A 22,500-nucleotide genomic window follows, 5' to 3' on the forward strand; every position below is an offset into this window, starting at 1 on the left:
CTGCTTCCTACATTATATATCAATATATATCAATACAGTCTGCAAGGGATACAGTCCGTAAGCACACATGATTGTGCGTGCTGCTGCTCCACTAATAGTACTAACCTTTAACAGTTCATTTTACTCATTTTCATTCATTACTAGTTTCTATGTAACTGTTTTTATATTGTTTTACTTTCTTTTTTATTCAAGAAAATGTTTTTAATTTATTTATCTTACTTTAGTTTATTAATTTTTTTTAAAGTACCTTATCTTCACCATACCTGGTTGTCCAAATTAGGCATAATAATGTGTTTATTCCACGACTGTCTATATCGGTATCGGTTGATATCGGTATCGGTTGGTATCAGTAATTAAAGAGTTGGACGATATCGGAATATAGGCAAAAGGCCATTATCGGACATCCCTAATATATATATATATATATATATATATACTGTATATATGTATGTATGTATATGTATATTTATATATGTATATATATATATATATATATATATATATGTATATTTGAGATGTCCGATAATATCGGCCGATAAATGCTTTAAAATGTAATATCGGAAATTATCAGTATCTGTTTTTTTTATTATCGGTATTGTTTTTTTTTGTGTGGTTTTTTTTGTATTTTTTTTGTTGTATTAAATCAACATAAAAACACAAGATACACTTACAATTAGGGCACCAACCCAAAAAACCTCCCTCCCCCATTTACAGTCATTCACACAAAAGGGTTGTTTCTTTCTGTTATTAATATTCTGCTTCCTACATTATATATCAATATATATCAATACAGTCTGCAAGGGATACAGTCCGTAAGCACACATGATTGTGCGTGCTGCTGCTCCACTAATAGTACTAACCTTTAACACTTAATTTGACTCATTTTCATTCATTACTAGTTTCTATGTAACTGTTTTTATATTGTTTTACTTTCTTTTTTATTCAAGAAAATGTTTTTAATTTATATATCTTGTTTTGTTTGACTTTTTAAAAAAAAAAAAAGGACTTTATCTTCACCATAGCTGGTTGTCCAAATTAGGCATAATAATGTGTTTATTCCACGACTGTATATATCGGTATCGGTTGGTATCGGTAATTAAAGAGTTGGACAGTATCGGAATATCGGATATCGGCAAAAAGCCATTATCGACATCCCTAATATATATCGATTGATTGATTGATTGATTATATTTACTGTATATATGTATGTATGTATATGTATATTATGTATATTATATATATATATATATATATATATATATATATATATATGTATATATATATATATATATATATATATATGTATATATATATATATATATATATATATATATATATATATATATATGTATATATATATATATATATATATTAGAGATGTCCGATAATATCGGCCGATAAATGCTTTAAAATGTAATATCGGAAATTATCGGTATCGTTTTTTTATTATCGGTTATTTATTTTATTATTTTTTATTTTTATTAAATCCACATAAAAAACACAAGATACACTTACAATTAGTGCACCAACCCAAAAAACCTCCCTCCCCCATTCACACTCATTCACACAAAAGGGTTGTTTCTTTCTGTTATTAATATTCTGGTTCCTACATTATATATCAATATATATCAATACAGTCTGCAAGGGATACAGTCCGTAAGCACACATGATTGTGCGTGCTGCTGCTCCACTAATAGTACTAACCTTTAACACTTCATTTTACTCATTTTCATTCATTACTAGTTTCTTTGTAACTGTTTTTATATTGTTTTACTTTCTTTTTTATTCAAGAAAATGTTTTTAATTTATATATCTTGTTTTATTTTATTATTTTTTTTTAAAAAAAGGACTTTATCTTCACCATACCTGGTTGTCCAAATTAGGCATAATAATGTGTTTATTCCACGACTGTATATATCGGTATCGGTTGGTATCGGTAATTAAAGAGTTGGACAGTATCGGAATATCGGATATCGGCAAAAAGCCATTATCAGACATCCCTTCCTATTTACACTTTAATCATGTCTAATAATAAAACAAAATATTATATCATCATACATTTCAAAACAATATTATTGTCCAAATAAACATAAACACTGAAATATCTGCTTGACTTATGATTTCAAAGCAAGCACTGCACTGTCAAATTCATTATTCTGCCCTTGCTACTCGTTTCCAGCGCGTGCAGCTCGTTAAAAGCATGAAGAAACAGAAGCTCCAGTTTTTGTTGGGGATTGATGCTCTTTCTTTTGAATTATTTTCCTTCCCTAGTTTTATTTTTTTTACACTTCTTCCTTCATTTATGTTTGTAAGACTGAAGCCATAAACATAAAATAGATAGTACTATAGTGATTCCTTCAGGAAAATTAAAAAATTAATTTAATTAATTAAATTAAAATATACATACCAAAAGTATAACAGCCATTGTGTATTTTACATAATGTCCATTGTGTGGTTTACATAAATGAAAAAGAAAAAAAAGGTTTAGTGTTAATATATTCTCACAATAAACTACAAATGTTTACACTTATAGAAATTACACAACATTCACACAGCAAACATTTCACAGACTGTATGTGACTTATCACAGTTAAACCTAAGGTGTTGTGTTGTCGACCTCTACTGTTCAAATTTAGCACAACGTGTATTAAACGAGGTTTGATCGTTACTCTCAGACAAAAAAACAACATGACCACGAATACAAAAGACATCACGAAGTCAGCAATTTCAATACAAAACAAAGTAAATATATTTATGCACAAATAACCTCTACTTATAAATGTTTGACCAAGTTTCGTGGTCATGTAAAAATTTTACAGTAACATTTTTTTTTACAGTAAAATCCACTTTCAATATGGAGTAATAATACGCTATAAACCACAACAACCGTAGATTTTACAGTATAAAAAAACTTGCATGAATTTTTTACATAATAAAAACAGTGGTTTTTCCATTACATTTAATTTAATTTCATGTATTTTTTTATTTTATATGTCGTAACATTTTTTAAAAAAATGCAAATATTACGGTAAAATTGTGGCGACTGAGCTGCCAGTTTTTTACAGTGCAATCTAAAGATTGGTTTTGTACAGCGTACGTAAAATAAGACAGACAATTATACACGTTTTATATATATTTACACATTTATATATACACATTCATACTGCATATTATTCGCTGTTGAAAACGGCCCCCTGAGGGCAACCATAACTGCGATGTGGCCCTCAATGAAAAGGAGTTTGACACGCCTGATAAAGACGATCTTTGACATATTTAATTTCTGACTAAAAGTAGTACAAAGACTAATAATAATAATAATAATAATACATTTTGTTTGTAAAAAAGCACTTTACATTGAGTAAATAACCTCAAAGTGCTACAGTGTATTAAAAAAAATATAAATAAAAAGATAATACAAAATAAATAAAAATAAAAACTAGAACAGCCAAATAGCTAAAACTAGTATGCATACATCTAAAAAAAAAAATTCCACTTTAAAGGAGTCAGTATTTTAAAGCTACTTTAGACTGAAATGTATGATAGCTATCGACTATTACTATTAACAAAATTAGTTTTTTAAAAATCCTTCAAAGGCTGTAATGTTTACATCAAGGCTATTCATCTACATAATGAAGAGGGGGGCATCGAAATGTGGATGTTTAGTCAGAAAGTGCCTCCGCAAGTTATATTTCTTTGAGACTTTGTTTACTTAATTACAAAGTATACACATTGGCCTTCACTGTCAATAAATAAATAAATAAACAGAAGCTCCAGTTTCTGTTGAGGATTGATGTTCCTTCTTTTGAAAAAAATTCCTTCCCTAGTTTTATTTCTGTACACTTCTTCCTTCATTTATGTTTGTGGGACTGAAACTATAAACACTACAAAAGTATAACATCCATTGTGTCTTTTACTTAATATCCATTGTGAATTTTACATAAATGGAAAAAAAGTTTCAGTGTCAATATATTCACACTAGGGCTGCAACAACTAATCGATTAAATCGATTAAAATCGATTATTAAAATAGTTGCCGATTAATTTAGTCATCGATTCGTTGGATCTATGCTATGCGCATGCGCAGAGTTTTTTATTTTTTAAATATTTTTAATTTTTTTTATTTTATTGTATTTTTTTTAATAAACCTGTATTTATAAACTGCAACATTTACAAACAGCTGAGAAACAATAATCAAAATAAGTATGGTGCCAGTATGCTGTTTTTTTCCCAATAAAATACTGGATAGGATAGAAATGTAGTTTGTCTCTTTTATCCGATTATTAATCGAAGTAATAATCGACAGATTAATCGATTATCAAATTAATTGTTAGTTGCAGCCCTATTTCACACAATAAACTACAAATGTTTACACTTATAGAAATTACACAACATTCACACAGCAAACATTGTATGTGACTTTTCACAGTTAAACCTAGGTTTTAAACGAGGTTTCATCGTTACTTTTAAACAAAAAAACAATACGACTACAAATACAAAAGACATCACGAAATGTTCAATACAAAACAAACTAAATATCTTTATGCACAAATGATATCTACTTACAAATGTTTGACCAAGTTTCGTGGGATTTCTACCATTGCTGCCGCTTGTCTGGACCAATGTGTCCGTCACTTAAAAGGTCCAACAGGAAACAATGACTCGAGCACTTGCTCGGGGTAGAACATTCTTACTTTGTTGTCCAGTTGTTGTTAAAAGTCTGATTTTTGCTATTTATTTAGATTTTTTTCCCCAGGGTTGAATGAGTAGTCTTCTTCTACTCACCCCATTGTAACACGTATGCCTCCCTGTAGCCCCCGCGGGGTGGCAGGGGTACTGCATACATGACCAACCCTAGTTTTAATGGTATCATCAAGACTATTTGGGTGATGTTCGGTGGGCCAAATGAAAAGCTTTGATGGGCAGTTAAACAGGCCTGGTCCATAAATTTAGGTAAAATTCCTATTGTAAAATAGATTTAAAGGAGTATAGTAGCTATTTTTTAAAAATTATTATTGCATTATTAAACCCTGAGATGGGTCATTGATTTTCATGCATTGTCATTTTATTTCTACAGTGTCAGATAAAAAAAAATCCAAAAGTCACACTTTAAAGTCCTCAGGATAAAATCTGATGTAAACGTATAAAATATCAATTAGGGCTGCAAGTAACGATTCATTTGATAATCGATTAATCTGTCGATTATTACTTCGATTAATAATCGGATAAAAGAGACAAACTACATTTCTATTCTTTCCAGTATTTTATTGAAAAAAAACAGCATACTGGCACCATACTTATTTTGATTATTGTTTCTCTGCTGTTTGTACATATTGCAGTTTATAAATAAAGGGTTATAAAAAAATAAATAAAATTAAATTAAAAAAATTGCCTCTGCGCATGCGCATAGCATAGATCCAACGAATCGATGACTAAATTAATCGCCAACTATTTTTATAATCGATTTTAATCGATTTAATCGATTAGTTGTTGCAGCCCTAATATCAATATAGATAATTGTTTTCACTTTTAAAACTTAAAAAATCTTGCTGCATGCTTTGAATGGGATATTGAAATCTTAACACTAACAGGTACATAATCTATTCTGAGATAAATGTGGAATTAAATGTTATTTTTAATGTCTGGTTTTGTGTGTACCGTATTTTTCGGAGTATAAGTCTTCACCGGCCGAAAATGCACAATAAAGAAGGAAAAAAACATATATAAGTCGCCCTGGAGTATAAGTCGCATTTTTTGGGGAAATGTATTTGATAAACACCAAGAATAGACATTTGAAAGGCAATTTAAAATGTCTAAAGAATAGTGAACAACAGGCTGAATAAGTGTACGTTATATGAGGCATAAATAACCAACTGGTATGTTAACGTAACATATTATGGTAAGAGTCATTCAAATAACTATAACATATAGAACATGCTATACGTTTACCAAACAATCTGTCACTCCTAATCGCTAAATCCCATGAAATCTTATACGTCTAGTCTCTTACGTGAATGAGAGAAATAATATTATTTGATATTTTACGCTAATGTGTTAATCATTTCACACATAAGTTGCACCCCCGGCCAAACTATGAAAAAAACTGCGACTTATAGTCCGAAAAATACGGTAGTCATTTTAGGCTAATTTAAAGCAATCCAATGTAGGTCAACAATATACCATAAATTCCAGACTATAAGCTGCTACTTGTTCCTACACTTCGGACCCTGCGCCTCATAAAACGGTGCGGCTAATTTATGGATTTTTTCCCCCCGCTAATTTTCATCATGTTTTTTGTTCGATAGTTTTCATTAAACCGTCCCAAGCATAGGACTGAAAAGGTGCGTTATTATTTGTGCTATGGCGCCATCTTTTGGACGAGTTCGCACTTGAAATTGCACTTCCTGTTTTGCCTTGAACCGGAAGTAAAACCGTCCATAGCGCTCCTGCTCGAAAGTGTCCTTCATTCATCGCTCCAAGCAAGGCTTGTAAGTTTTACAATATAACTAAAACAATTCTTACTTACTAAACCGTCCCATGTGTGATGTCTGTAGGAGTGTTTTCATGCATGTTTGTACACGACGCTAGCATCATTAGTATTGCTAATATGCTAACACGTTTATGAGTGTCTGTTAGTATTATTAACTTACAATGGCATTCTTTTTGTATTGTTTCAGTTTCACAAACTCCTCAGTAAATTCACCAAAATGTCACCGTGGAGTTATTGAGTCTGTTTAGCTGATTGGAGAGCTGGGTCAATGACGATGACTTCTGTTTTGTTTGATCAGCCGTTTTACTGCCTTGTTACAGACACCGTTTAGAAACAATTAAGGTATGTAAATAAACATGTACAAAATATTTCTGTGTACCGTATTTTTCGGACTATAAGTCGCAGTTTATTTCATAGTTTGACCGGGGGTGCGACTGATACTCAGTAGCGACTTATGTGTGAAATGATTAACACATTAGCGTAAAATATCAAATAATATTATTGATCTCATTCACGTAAGAGACTAGACGTATAAGATTTCATGGGATTTAGCGATTAGGAGTGACAGATAGTTTGGTAAACGTATAGCATGTTCTATATGTTATAGTTATTTGAATGACTCTTACCATAATATGTTACGTTAACATACCAGGCACGTTCTCAGTTGGTTATTTATGCCTCATATAACGTACACTTATTCAGCCTATTGTTCACTATTCTTTATCTATTAGGGACCGCAATGTCTCTTTGGGACAGAGGACCCTATTGTTATTGTAACGTTTTATTATTATTCTTTATTATTATTATTATACCGGCCGCCTCTTTGAGCTGTAATTTGACCCCCTTAACATGCTTCAAAACTCACCAAATTGGACACACACATCAGAACTAATAAAAAAACCAAACCCCAAAACTCAAAATTGCGCTCTAACGCCCCCTAGGAAAAAACACAGACAAAACTGCTTGTAACTTCCGGTAGGAATGTCGTAGAGACATGAAACAAAAACCTCTATGTAGGTCTGACTTAGACCTAGATTTCATACATTGACATCCTTCAGCAAAAATCAACAGGAAGTTGGCAATTCCCCCTTCAAAACAAAAGTTTACTAAAAACAGTCACTTTTGCCTCTTTGAGCTGTAATTTGACCCCCTTAACATGCTTCAAAACTCACCAAATTGGACACACACATCAGAACTGGCGAAAATTGCCATCTAATAAAAAAACCAAACCCCAAAACTCAAAATTGCGCTCTAGCGCCCCCTAGGAAAAAACACAGACAAAACTGCTTGTAACTTCCGGTAGGAATGTCGTAGAGACATGAAACAAAAACCTCTGTGTAGGTCTGACTTAGACCTAGATTTCATACATTGACATCCTTCAGCAAAAATCAACAGGAAGTTGGCAATTCCCCCTTCAAAACAAAAGTTTACTAAAAACAGTCACTTTTTCCTCTTTGAGCTGTAATTTGACCCCCTTAACATGCTTCAAAACTCACCAAATTGGACACACACATCAGAACTGGCGAAAATTGTCATCTAATAAAAAAACCAAACCCCAAAACTCAAAATTGCGCTCTAGCGCCCCCTAGGAAAAAACACAGACAAAACTGCTTGTAACTTCCGGTAGGAATGTCGTAGAGACATGAAACAAAAACCTCTATGTAGGTCTGACTTAGACCTAGATTTCATACATTGACATTCTTCAGCAAAAATCAACAGGAAGTTGGCAATTCCCCCTTCAAAACAAAAGTTTACTAAAAACAGTCACTTTTGCCTCTTTGAGCTGCAATTTGACCCCCTTAACATGCTTCAAAACTCCTTCAAAACAAAAGTTTTGTAAAAACCGGTCACCTTTTTTCAAACATTATCTCCTCTCAGCGCGTTTGTCGTGTTGGCTTCAAACTAGCACAGGAGATTGAACCCCTTCTGATTAAAAGTTGACGAAAGAGTTTTAATTACTGCTCCGGTTTGGATTTTATGTGCCGTCAAAGTCGATCCCGTCCATCGCTGCTTGCAGCTTTAATTTTAAATTGCCTTTCAAATGTCTATTCTTGGTGTTGGCTTTTATCAAATAAATTTCCCCAAAAAATGCGACTTATACTCAGGAGCGACTTATGTGTGAAATTATTATTATTATTATTTTATTTTTTTTTGGTGAAATTATTAACACATTACCGTAAAATATCGAATAATATTATTTAGCTCATTCGCGACTTATATATGTTTTTTTCCTTCTTTATCATGCATTTTCGGCCGGTGCGACTTATACTCCGGAGCGACTTATACTCCGAAAAATACAGTAAATAACTAATTTGACAAATTACACATCTGCGGTTTATAGTCCGGTGTGGCTAATATATGAACAATATATTTTTCTTCTAAGGTTGAGTGCTCTCTAAAGTTAGGAAAATACTGTTTGCTAAATAATCGGAACAAAACATCCACTTTGCTTTGTGTTATAGGCGACAAAAACAATACTACAGTATTTTAATAATGAGTGTGAAACAAAGCTGCAGACTGAAAATGGCCCCCAGGCAGCACTTTTTTTCCACTCCTGAATTGTTAAGTATTGAAAAGAGTAAACGGGGATGTGAGTAAACTCCCTTTAACAACTAAAAAAAAAAAGACCAGGGCTGTCAAGATTAATAAATCGTCATTATAGTGTGATTTTAAATTTTAACGCAATGAATTCATCTGTAGCGCACGGGGACTTAAATACCCTACTTGGCCAATAAATCTGATTGGGGTTCTGAAAGGTCTGTGGCAGTGCATTCGGGCCAGTTAATCCTGTAGTTACAGGCTGCACTAGCAAACAGGTCAAGATGGAAGACGCTAAACAGCAGGTTGGCTCGCTCCCTGGCAAGTTGGAGCAGACGGAACATTCGACCCACATAAAGTATTACACACACTCTGCAGGAAGTACTTTCAGCTTAAAATACCACATAAATAGCACAAAAAGAGGAAACGGTCCCCATTAATGTGGATGAATATTTATTTCGAATAATGCATTAACTTTATGCTAAAGGTGTTTTAGCAACCTGTCATTAATTTGATTAAAAAAAAAAATGTTTATTGATAGCACCAAGAATTACAGAAGCTTTCATCATTTAAAAAATGACAATATGAACAAAGTAGTTTAAAGCTTTAATAACACATTTTGTAAATATCGGAACTAATCCTGGAGGACAAGATTCCAGATCCTGGGTCAGTTGAAGACCTTAATGACACCATAGACTAGGGGTGTAACGGTACACAAAAATTTCGGTTCGGTACGTACCTCGTTTTAGAGGTCACGGTTCGGTACATTTTCGGTACAGTAAAAAAACAACAAATTATACATTTTTTGGTTATTTATTTACCAAATTTGCAAAATCTTCCACCAAAAATATTTTTCTCAGTGGAATATTTGATGTGAAGTAATTGGAACCTTGGATAGGTCAATAGTTCATAATAACATTGATTTTGATGCAATATTATGTTTTGAGCAATGACAGTTTGAAAGAAAAAAAAAACAGCTTTGTTTTATTAGTCAACATTGCAACTTTTTCTAAATTACATTTAACCTTTAAGCTTTTTTATTTCACTTTTGTTATGTTTTTGTTTATTTTAATAGTATTTTTAGAAAGTGCCGTGGGCCTTTAAAACATTAGCTGTGGGCCGCAAATGGCCTCCGGGGCACACTTTTGACACCCCTGCTATAGATAATAAAAAATTAAATGTGATAAATCTATGGATAAAAAGCAGAGCCTGGCGACGCATGCGCGTTTTCATAACTCTCTCTTTCTCTCTCTCTCTGCCCCTCCCGCACCAATGCTGCTGCGCGCAAAATTTTAGTTTTTAACCCCTTCTTAACCCTGAACGTACATTGAAAATACACGCAACCCTAACTCAAAATGCCGGACATTTGAGGCATTTAAGAAACTCCGCCCTGACAGCTCCGCAAAAGAAGACATGTCCGGTGAAAAGAGGACGTATGGTCAGTCTATCCTAGCCCGTTAGCTGCTAGCATGCCGTGTGTTGTGCCTCGGTGTGCATTGTTTACACAATGTGCGTTACGCTACTTAATATGTCCGTGTGGAAACTCGTTCGGTACACCTCCGAACCGAACCGGAACCCCCGTACCGAAACGGTTCAATACAAATACACGTACCGTTACACCCCTACAAACACAGACTATCTTTGAAAGTCAGTTAAACTAAAATAATGATATTTGGTAACAGTAGAAGAGAAAGTCAAACACAAATACAAATAGACGGAATGGAAATTGAAAGGATGAAAGAAATACAATTTGTGGGTGTCATAATAGATGATAATATTAACTGGAAATCTCATAGAAAAATATAAAATGGCAATAAATATTTATATAATGAATAAAGCTAAATATGTAGTAGACCAAAAAAATCACTTTGTATTCTCGACTGCTCACGAGTGTTACCATATCTGAGTTATTGTGCAGAAATATGGGGAAATGATAACAAAAGTACACTTCAATCACTAATAGTGTTACAAAAAAGGTCAGTTAAAATAATTTTGGATATAGAGGTCATACAAATACTTTATTGAATCAAAAATAAAAATAAATGTAGTGATTTGGTGCATTTGCAAACAGCTAAAATTATGCACAATGCAAACCATGACTTGCTACTCAAAAATGTACAACCATTCTTCTCAACAAGAGAAGAGGAATATAGCCTTGGAGAAAAATGTAATTTAAAACATTTGTATGCACGTACAACACATAATTAAAACATGGTATGGATTAATAAACAATGTACTAAAATGATCCGCTTTAAATAAAAAATGCTCAAAGATATACAAAGAAGACTCCTGATAACCTAATTTTAAAAATGAGATAATCTTACTCATCTCATAAGTGAACCATAAGTTACTTAAGTATTTATTCATGAGAACTTTATTCTCTATTTTTATATTTAATAATTATTTGCATACTCATTTGTCTGTTTATTTACCGATTTATTCATTCATTGTTTAGTTACAGAATGTAAATGTGTTAGTAACTGCTATGATACAAATAGGGCTAGGATTAAATAAGCTTTGCTTCTTCCTACTTCTTTTCAGACATGTTGTAATATGGAAATATGTGAGGTATCATATTGTAACTGTATTAGCATGTTCGGAATAAATTAACACTATAACTACACTACGGTTCAAAAGTTTGGGGTCACATTGAAATGTCCTTATTTTTGAAGAAAAAGCACTGTACTTTTCAATGAAGATAACTTTAAACTAGTCTTAACTTTAAAGAAATACACTCTATACATTGCTAATGTGGTAAATGACTATTCTAGCTGCAAATGTCTGGTTTTTGGTGCAATATCTACATAGGTGTATAGAGGCCCATTTCCAGCAACTATCACTCCAGTGTTCTAATGGTACATTGTGTTTGCTCATTGGCTCAGAAGGCTAATTGATGATTAGAAAACCTTTGTGTAATCATGTTCACACATCTGAAAACAGTTTAGCTCGTTACAGAAGCTACAAAACTGACCTTCCTTTGAGCAGATTGAGTTTCTGGAGCATCACATTTGTGGGGTCAATTAAACGCTCAAAATGGCCAGAAAAAGAGAACTTTCATCTGAAACTCAACAGTCTATTCTTGTTCTTAGAAATGAAGGCTATTCCACAAAATTGTTTGGGTGACCCCAAACTTTTGAACGGTAGTGTATAACCATTTATTCCTTATTTGTAATTAACTGCATATTATTTTTAAAGCGACGGAAGAATATTCCGAACTCTTGTTTCTTTGCCTTTAAGAATGTAACAATACAAACATTTCATATCACGGTACTGTTGAATGTGTACAAAAAGTACTTATACACACACTGAATTATTTTAACCAAGTTTTATTTCAAAATAAAAGAAAATGAATATACACACAAGCTACTCTCTTGACTGCAGAAACATTAAATATTGTTATTATTTTTATTTGAGTGTTGTTGATTTCTTTTGTATTCATGTTACCATTTAAGCTAAGTAGCAAACTAGTGCTAGCTTGCTTCTCCACTAAATGTGGAAAGTGCGGTTATTAATCGAGGTTGTAAAGTCATTTTAATTAAACACGGTAATACTAACCATTCAGAGTTTTACCGAGGTTTGTCATTATGCCGTTTATCGTTACATGCCTACGTGCTCGGCTGGTATTGCTTACAATAGCCTAAATATAGCTTCTCATGGCCGACATCATGGTCTTCCAGATCGTTAAGATTGAATCAACAGTGCTCCTGCTGGTTGTAGTCGGGTGTTACACCCTTCCAAGCGGTCGATCAGACCCCTAAAGTTCAGTCTTTAGGTTTTACTGAGATGACAGAAGGTATGGTGTCTTGTTAAGAATAGTCTGAAACCATGACGATAGTGAAGTGTCTTATTAAAGTTCCCAAGAAAATGTATTTTCCCAATGCCACGTCGCCCACGCAAGTCTGAGTGTGTTAAGCCAACACAGGTGTGTTCGGCAGTGCATACCATTTATAGTTTTTCTGTTAATCGAGCAGTTCAGACATGTTTTCACACGACAAGTTACAGTAGTTAGCAGGTGGACCTAAACACTAAAAAACACAACACATTTCAGAAGGATGACAGAGAACGTAAGTTGACTTCTGTTTAGATTTTAAAGAAACACTTGAATTTATTTGAAAAAACAACTTCTGGGAATAATTCAACCATGTTGGGGCCTGTGCTCCACTGGAAAAAAAAATAGCTCTAGTTATTGTTTGAGAACATTCTGTAATCCATTGACCGTCTCACCTTGATGTGTTTGCATCGCGACAGACTGATCAAACCTCTTTGGCCAATTCATGTTCTGTAAAGGGAATCATATGAACACTGTAAACAATGACCGTTAAAAACTACAGCTAGGAATTGTTAAGTAGGAACAGTAAAAAACTAAAAAATAGTTTATCACTAGGGGTGTAACGGTACGTGTATTTGTATTGAACCGTTTCGGTATGGAGGTTCCGGTTCGGTTCGGAAGTGTACCGAACGAGTTTCCACACGGACATATTAAGTAGCGTAACGCACGTTGTGTAAACAATGCACACCGAGGCACAACACACGGCATGCTAGCAGCTAACGGGCTAGGATAGACTGACCATACGTCCTCTTTTCACCGGACATGTCCTCTTTTGCGGAGCTGTCAGGGCGGAGTTTCTTAAATGCCTCAAATGTCCGGCATTTTGAGTTAGGGTTGCGTGTATTTTCAATGTACGTTCAGGGTTAAGAAGGGGTTGAAAACAAAAATTTCGCGCGCAGCAGCATTGGTGAGGGAGGGGCAGAGAGAGAGAGAGAGAGAGAGAGAGAGAGTTACGATAAACGTGCATGCGTCGCCAGGCTCTGCTTTTTATCCATAGATTTATCACATTGAATTTTTTATTATCTATAGCAGGGGTGTCAAAAGTGTGCCCCGGAGGCCATTTGCGGCTCACAGCTAATGTTTTAAAGGCCCACGGCACATTCTAAAAATACTATTAAAATAAACAAAAACATAACAAAAGTGAAATAAAAAAGCTTAAAGGTTAAATGTAATTTAGAAAAAGTTGCAATGCTGACTAATAAAACAAAGCTGTTTTTTTTTCTTTCAAAATGTCATTGCTCAAAACATACCGTATTTTTCGGACTATAAGTCGCAGGTTTTTTCATAGTTTGGTCGGGGATGCGACTTATACTCGGGAGCGACGTATGTGTGAAATGATTAACACATTAGCGTAAAATATCAAATAATATTATTGATCTCATTCACGTAAGAGACTAGACGTATAAGATTTCATGGGATTTAGCGATTAGGAGTGACAGATTGTTTGGTAAACGTAAACTGAATTTTTTAACACTGAGTTTTTTATACACTGATTTTTGTGCACTGAATATTTATCCAGTGAATTTTTATGCACTGAATTTTTTACATTGATTTTTTTAACACTGATTTTTGTGCACTGAATATTTATCCAGTTAATTTTTATGCACTAAATTTTTTTACACTGAAATTTTTAACACTGCATTTTTTTTACACAGATTTTTGTACACTGAATATTTTATACAGTGAATTTTTATGCACTGAATTTTTTACACTGATTTTTTTTAACACTGAATTTTTTATACACTGATTTTTGTACACTGAATATTTATACAGTGAACTTTTATGCTCTGAATTTTTTTACACTGAATTTTTATACACTGATTTTTGTACACTGAATATTTATACAGTAAATGTTTATGCACTGAATTTTTTACACTGAATTTTTATACACAAATTTTTGTCCACTGAATATTTATACAGTGAATTTGTATGCACTGAATTTTTTACACTGAATTTTTATACACTGATTTTTGTACACTGAATATTTATACAGTGAACTTTTATGCTCTGAATTTTTATACACAGATTTTTGTACACTGAATATTTATCATCATCATAGGCATCCGTCCGTCAGTAGTGACGATGGGTTGCGCCTGGGGGAGTTCATTCTTTCCTGCAGCGGCGGCTGTGGCTGTACAGCCCGACTCTGGAGTGACAGTCTCTGGTGCAGTTGGCGCAGACGTATGGGGAGGGTTCTGACACAGGAGCAGGTCCCGCGTCGCGCAGTTTCCGCTTTTGTCTCCTCGCCTGCAACAAGGAGATGTGCTTCTCCTCGGCACGGCGGGTTCCTGTAGCAACAGTCTGCCTCCAAACGTCGCAGTCTTTTGCAGCTTCCTCCCAGTTGTTGTGGTCGACGCCTGCTTGTTTCATGTCACGTTTGCACACGTCCTTGAAACGCAGTCGGGGGCGACCAAGGGGTCTGGAGCCTGTTGACAGTTCGCCGTACAGGACAGCTCTGGGGAGCCGGCTGGGGTCCATCCTGTGGACATGGCCAAGCCATCTGAGGCGGCGTTGGCTGAGCATGGTGAACAGGCTGGTGGAGTGAGCACGGTCTAGGACTTCCATGTTGGGAACTTTGTCCTGCCATGAGATTCCCAGGATGCGGCGAAGACAGCGCAGGTGGAAGCTGTTTAGCTGTTTCTCATGTCTAGTGTAGGTGGTCCAGGCCTCGCTGCCATACATCAGTGTGCTAATGACGCAGGCTTGATAGACCTGGAGTTTGGTGCGCGTGGATAGCTGGTTGTTCGACCATACTCTTTTGGACAGCCTGGCCATCACTGAGGCGGCTTTCGCAAGACGGGTGGCACGTTCTGTGTCAAGTGACAAGTCACTGGAGATTGCGGATCCAAGGTATGTAAAGGTGTTGACACATTCCAGAGTCTGATTGTCGAAGGAGATGGAGAGTGGAGTTTCAGCATCTTGGCCCATGACATTGGTCTTCTTTAGGCTGATGGTGAGACCAAACTCTTTACAGGCAGATGAAAGTCTGTCCATCAGCCTCTGGAGCCCGGACTCTGTGTGGGATGCTAGAGCTGCATCATCAGCAAAAAGCATTTCCCTCAGGAGGACACTGGTCACCTTGGTCTTGGAGCGCAAACGGGCAAGGTTGAAAAGTTTCCCATCAGCTCTCGTGTGTAGGGAGACAGCTTCAGAACATGTGCCGAAAGCAGTAGACAGAACGACGGAGAAGAAAATTCCAAAGAGGGTTGGTGCAAGAACGCAGCCCTGTTTTACGCCGCTGCGGATTGGAAAGGCCTCTGATGTTCCTCCTTCCCAACAGACGGAACCCTGTGTGTTTTCGTGGAATGATCTTATGACGGCGAGGAGTTTTGGGGGGCAGCCGATCTTTGCAAGCATCTTGAAGAGACCATCTCTGCTGACAAGGTCGAATGCTTTAGTGAGATCAACAAAGGCGAGATACAAGGGTCTCCTCTGTTCCCGGCACTTCTCCTGCAGCTGCCGTAGGGTGAAAATCATGTCCACTGTGGATCTTGCAGCCCTAAAGCCACATTGTGACTCAGGGTAGACATGTTCTGCAAGGAGGTGGAGTCTAGCAAGGGCGACACGAGCGAAGACTTTCCCCACGATGTTAAGCAGGGAGATGCCGCGGTAATTATTACAGTCACTACGGTCTCCCTTGTTCTTGTACAGTGTGACAATCTTGGAGTCACGCAGATCCTGGGGGACGGCTCCATCCTTCCAACAGAGGCAGAGGAGATCGTGAAGGTGCGGCAGTAAGGAAGGTTTCCCAAGCTTTATGACATCAGGTGTTATCCCGTCAGCACCTGGGGCCTTGCCGCATGTGAGGTTGTCAATAGCTTTGCTGAGCTCTTCCTGCGTGGGTTCCTTGTCAAGCTCCTTCATAACAGGCAGGTTTGCAACTCCACTCAGACCCTCCTCTGACACAATGCTCTCAGTGGCATATAACTCTGTGTAGTGTTCAGCCCATCTTCCCATCTGCTTGTTGCGGTCAGTGATGACTTCACCAGACTTGGCTTTCAGTGGTGCGGTTTTCTTGATGGAAGTTGCTTGCTTTATCCCCTCATACATGCCCCTGATATCTCCCGTGTCCGAGGCCCTTTGTATGTTTGAGGAGAGCTCGAGCCAGTAGTTGTTGGCACAGCTACGTGCCGTTCGCTGGGCTTCGCTCTTGGCCTTTCTCAAGGCGTCAAGGTTCCTCTGTGAGGGGTTTCCCTTGTGCCTGAGGAAAGCGGTACGCTTTGCCTCTATAACTGGCTCCATCACTGCAGCACTAGCCTCAAACCAGTCTGCATTTCTTTTCGTTCTCTTCCTATATGTTGCAATGGCTTGGTCGTAGATGGTATCACGCAAGCATTTCCATTTGTCCACAGCACTTTGCCTGATTGATGGTCCACAGAGTGCTTGGTCAAGGGAGGTGAGGAAACTTTGTGTGACAGCCAGGTTGGTATAACGACTGGCATTGATACGTGGACGGGCCTTCTGCTTGGTGTAATAGATCTGTTTTGGTCGAAGCTTGACCTTGCTGAGGACTAGTGAATGGTCCGTGTCGCAGTCAGCACTGTGAAACGTCCATGTGAGAAGCACGCTGTTAAGGGCCTCTCGCCTCCTGATGATGAGGTCGAGCTGGTGCCAATGTTTAGATCTGGGGTGTCTCCAGGATACCCAGTGCAGAGGCTTAGTCTGGAAGAAGGTGTTCGTGATGCAGAGCTTGCGGTAGCAGCACAGCTCTAGCAGACATTGTCCATTTTCGTTCATGCTCCCCACTCCAAAATGACCAAGGCAGTCTGGCCAGGATTTGTGGTCAGCACCTACCCTGGCATTGAAGTCTCCCAGAAGGAGCAGATGCTCATTTTTCGGGATGGTGTTGACAGCCGCGTTGAGCTCATCATAGAACTTGTCTTTTGACTCTGGTGGTGATCAGAGGGTCGGGGCATAAGCACACAACAGGTTTGCTGGTCCGCTGCTGGTAGAAAGGCGGATTACAAGGATCCGCTCAGAGCCTTCTGTCGGTGGGTCCATCATGGGAAGCAGAGTGTTTTTCACTGCAAATCCCACACCATATTCCCGGGATTCCTCTGCACTCTTTCCCTGCCAGAAGAAAGTATAGTGTTTTTCCTTCAGAGAGCCAAAGCCAGCAAGGCGTGTCTCTTGGAGCACAGCAATGTCGACATTAAGTCGGTGGAGCTCACGGTCAATGATAGCGGTCTTGCGCGAGTCGCCAATGAGATCAAGGCTGTCCAAGAGCCCTGTGCGCATTGTTCTGACATTCCAGCTTGATACTCGAAGAGCTGGTATCTTCGTTTTCTTTCTCTCAGTTTTCGCTTTTTTTCTGATCATCTTTGGTGCAATTGTTGACGTTTGCTAGCCGTGCTTTACCCTATTCCCCGCCAGGATGATGCCGGCTCTGGCGGGTTGACACCTAATTGACCGGGGGCTGCCCGGCTTGAGGCGGGCGGTGGCTAATCATTAGTCAATGATTCCTCCCACCGCCGAAGCTGGCGCCAAACGGGTGGAACTTAAGACTGCCAGCTTCCGTGTTGTTTCCTCCCTTTAGAGGGGAGGCTGGAGTGACCTCTCCGTGGCGCAAGCCTGGGCAGAATATATGGAGATCTTGGGTTGCCCAGACATCAAGATCCCCCTCTCGGCCGTGACGATGTGGCCCAGAGGAAAGCAATGCAATACATCTGGCATCGACTTGGCTGCAGGAGCTGCTGGCAGGGGGTCAGCAATGACACCCAGCCGCCTCAGGGGCTCCACTCCTGATTTTCTGTCTGGGTTTACTCCCATAGCCTTTCCTTCTCCCAAAGGTACCACAAGGCAGCGGGTGGGGGGTGGGGGGGGGGAGATGACGACTATTTGACCCATAGATGGGGCAGTGGTTGGCGGATGCCAGGGCGTGTCCACACACCGGTGGGCATGCACACCTCGTCTCTAGGGCCCACTGCTGCTCCGAGATCCCCTACAGTTTAGCCTGAGACCGCGAGGTCCCAGTTACCGTGTGTGGCCGCGAGGAGGCACTGTAGGAGTCTTGGTGGTGGAGAGGCTGTGTACCAGCAGGAGGAGACTTACGCACTCGGCTCCTCTTTTCACCCACCCAGGGGCTAGCTGGCGGCGATAGCTGTAAGCAGAGAGTAGCAAGCAGGGGCAGCATGCAGCATGCACTAACTACAAGCACTTCTGCCACAAATCTAACGCACTGACGCATCACACGCACCCTGTGCGCGAGCACTCACACACTGAATATTTATACAGTGAATGTTTATGCACTGAATTTTTTACACTGAATTTTTATACACAAATTTTTGTCCACTGAATATTTATACAGTGAATTTGTATGCACTGAATTTTTTACACTGAATTTTTTTACACTGAATTTTTATACACTGATTTTTGTACACTGAATATTTATACAGTGAATTTGTATACACTAATTTTTTATGCACTGAATTTTTTACACTGAATAATTTTACACTGAATTTTTATATATTGAATGTTTGTACACTGAATTTTAAAACACTGATTTATTTTTCAATTAAATTGTCAGCATAATTTGATGTAAACAAAATTCAGTTCACAAAATTCTAATGCAAAAAAAATGAGTTACATAAATTCAGTGTCAAAAAAAAAGCCTTCGTAATAAAGACACAAAAGAACCTCCACAGTGAGTTTGTCAAAGTGCGGCTATCAGTCACGGTTTATGGATCATTTAAATTTATAACCGTAATACTTACCATTGAGAGTTTTATTGCAGTTATCATTAAGACAGTTATGTTCCAGAGCTGTATGGTCGCACGCCGACTGTTTTTATTTTTTATTGCAATCACAAAAGCTGTTAGCAAAGATGGTGTGTGCAACAGTGAAGTAAGAGTCCTCACCGGCAACCGCACGTTTGTGTCACCCACACGCTGCGAGGAGGCAATATGCTGTATGTGACATCATCTTTTATTCTAAAACAAAAGTGTGCATTGACAGTTTGCGGGGCAATCAATCTTTACTGGCCTCAATCACACACTGTGCAGTGTGGGTATCGATTGTCGTGCAAAACCCAATCACCACGGTCAATAGTGACTTTGGTGCGGAACACACACACACACACACCACTTCTCGTTCTTGCTGCACATTTTCTTCCCCGTGTTCCTTTTTCTGTGCCTTACTTTTCTGGTCTCAGTGTGGGCGGTTATGGCTTCAGGAATTGCAAAGCTTCCTGTGAAGGCTTGTAGCTGGAGCGCGGACATGTTGAGGCTCGCTTTGCGTCGCGCAGGCATGTCCTCCATCTTTGTAGCTGCTGACTTTCAGGCGAACTACGTAGTGACCGTACAGCGCTAGCAGACGGCAAGAATGAGGACTTTATGGTCCTCCCCAAAAGCAGTCATTTCATGGTAATCTGCATCTGCTCATACCGCACACATTCATGCAAGAGATGGGTCAGTCAGGCAGGAAACCTGTTATTGATTTTTGCCACTGTCAGCATATACACCATATTGCCAAAAGTATTTGGCCACCTGCCTTGACCCACATATGAACTTGAAGTGCCATCCCATTCCTAACCCATAGGGTTCAATATGACCTTTTGCAGCTATTACAGCTTCAACTCTTCTGGGAAGGCTGTCCACAAGGTGGCGGAGTATGTTTCTAGGAATTTTCCACCATTCTTCCAAAAGCACATTGGTGAGGTCACACACTGACGTTGGCGGAGAAGGCCTGGCTCTCAGTCTCCGTTCTAATTCATGCCAAATATGTTGAGTCAATCAATCAATGTTTATTTATATAGCCCTAAGTCACAAGTGTCTCAAAGGGCTGCACAAGCCACAACGACATCCGCGGTACAGAACTCACATAAGGGCAAGGAAAAACTCACCCCAGTGGGACGTCGATGTGAATGACTATGAGAAACCTTGGAGAGGACCGCATATGTGGGTAACGAGTGGGTCTGACATAATAGTGAGAGTCCAGTCCATAGTGGATCTAACATAATAGTGTGAGAGTCCAGTCCATAGTGGATCTAACATAATAGTGTGAGAGTCCAGTCCATAGTGGATCTAACATAATAGTGTGAGAGTCCAATCCATAGTGGGTCTAACATAATAGTGAGAGTCCAGTCCATAGTGGATCTAACATAATAGTGTGAAAGTCCAGTCCATAGTGGATCTAACATAATAGTGTGAAAGTCCAGTCCATAGTGGATCTAACATAATAGTGTGAGAGTCCAGTCCATAGTGGATCTAACATAACAGTGTGAAAGTCCAGTCCATAGTGGATCTAACATAATAGTGTGAAAGTCCAGTCCATAGTGGATCCAACATAATAGTGTGAAAGTCCAGTCCATAGTGGATCTAACACAGGGGTCGGCAACCCGCGGCTCCGGAGCCGCATGCGGCTCTTTGACCACTCTGATGCGGCTCAGCAGCATACCTGCCGACCCTCCCGGTTTTCCAACCATGCAGCCCTAACTCTTCCGGTCTACATATTATACACCCCCGCTACCACCAAACCCCCCCCACATCAACCCCCCCCCCCCCCCCCCCCTCTCCGTGCGTTGGTTGAGCGGAAGAGTTAGTGCTGCATGGGATTCTGGGTATTTGTTGTGTTGTGTTTATGTTGTGTTACAGTGCAGATGTTCTCCAGAAATGTGTTAGTCATTCTTTTTTGGTGTGGGTTCAAAGTGTGGCGCATATTTGTAACGTAACAGTGTTAAGGTTGTTTTTGTACGACTACCGTCAGTGTAAGCTGTGTGGCTGTTGAACAAGTATGCCTTGCTGGCACTTACGTGATCAAGCAAAAGCTACATTCAACATGTGGCCAAGCAGGTACGCTGTTTGGGCAGGCTGTAGAGTGCGCTAAAAGCAGTGCCAGCACGTCCTGAAATTTGGGAGTCTCCCGGAAAATTGAGAGGGTTGGCAAGAAAGATGCTATCAAGCGCCATTCAATTAAAAGTCGCGGGCCGCACTAACATTAAATTTCCTTATTAAGATGCGTGCCGGTGCATGTGTCAGAGACCCCTGGTTAACATAGCGCAAAGCAATTTAAGCTTTGTATGCGGTGTTTTTCATTTTAAATTTTCAAATTTTTTTTGTGGCTCCTATTGTTTTCTTTAATTTGTGAAACTTTCCAAAATGGCTCTTTGAGTGGTAAAGGTTGCCGACCCCTGATCTAACATAATAGTGTGAGAGTCCAGTCCATAGTGGATCTAACATAATAGTGAGAGTCCAGTCCATAGTGGATCTAACATAATAGTGAGAGTCCAGTCCATAGTGGATCTAACATAATAGTGTGAAAGTCCAGTCCATAGTGGATCTAACATAATAGTGTGAAAGTCCAGTCCATAGTGGATCTAGCATAATAGTGTGAGAGTCCAGTCCATAGTGGATCTAACATAATAGTGTGAGAGTCCAGTCCATAGTGGGTCTGACATAATAGTGTGAAAGTCCAGTCCATAGTGGATCTAACATAATAGTGATAGAATCCAGTCCATAGTGGATCTAACATAATAGTGTGAGAGTCCAGTCCATAGTGGATCTAACATAATAGTGCGAGAGTCCAGTCCATACTGGATCTAACATATTAGTGAGAGTCCAGTCCATAGTGGATCTAACATAATAGTGAGAGTCCAGTCCATAGTGGATCTAACATAATAGTGAGAGTCTAGTCCATAGTGGATCTAACAT

The 22,500-nt window shown here is 38.4% G+C and overlaps 1 protein-coding gene across 2 annotated transcripts in view; it reads left to right on the forward strand.

Annotated features, from left to right (window-relative positions):
- The window catches only part of LOC133643486 (protein kinase C delta type-like), an 88,607-nt gene that overhangs the window by 1,014 nt on the left and 65,093 nt on the right, over positions 1-22,500 (forward strand). The gene's annotated exons all lie outside the window — the stretch shown is intronic.

The sequence above is a fragment of the Entelurus aequoreus genome, linkage group LG26 (assembly GCF_033978785.1).
Source record: "Entelurus aequoreus isolate RoL-2023_Sb linkage group LG26, RoL_Eaeq_v1.1, whole genome shotgun sequence".
NCBI lineage: Eukaryota > Metazoa > Chordata > Actinopteri > Syngnathiformes > Syngnathidae > Entelurus > Entelurus aequoreus.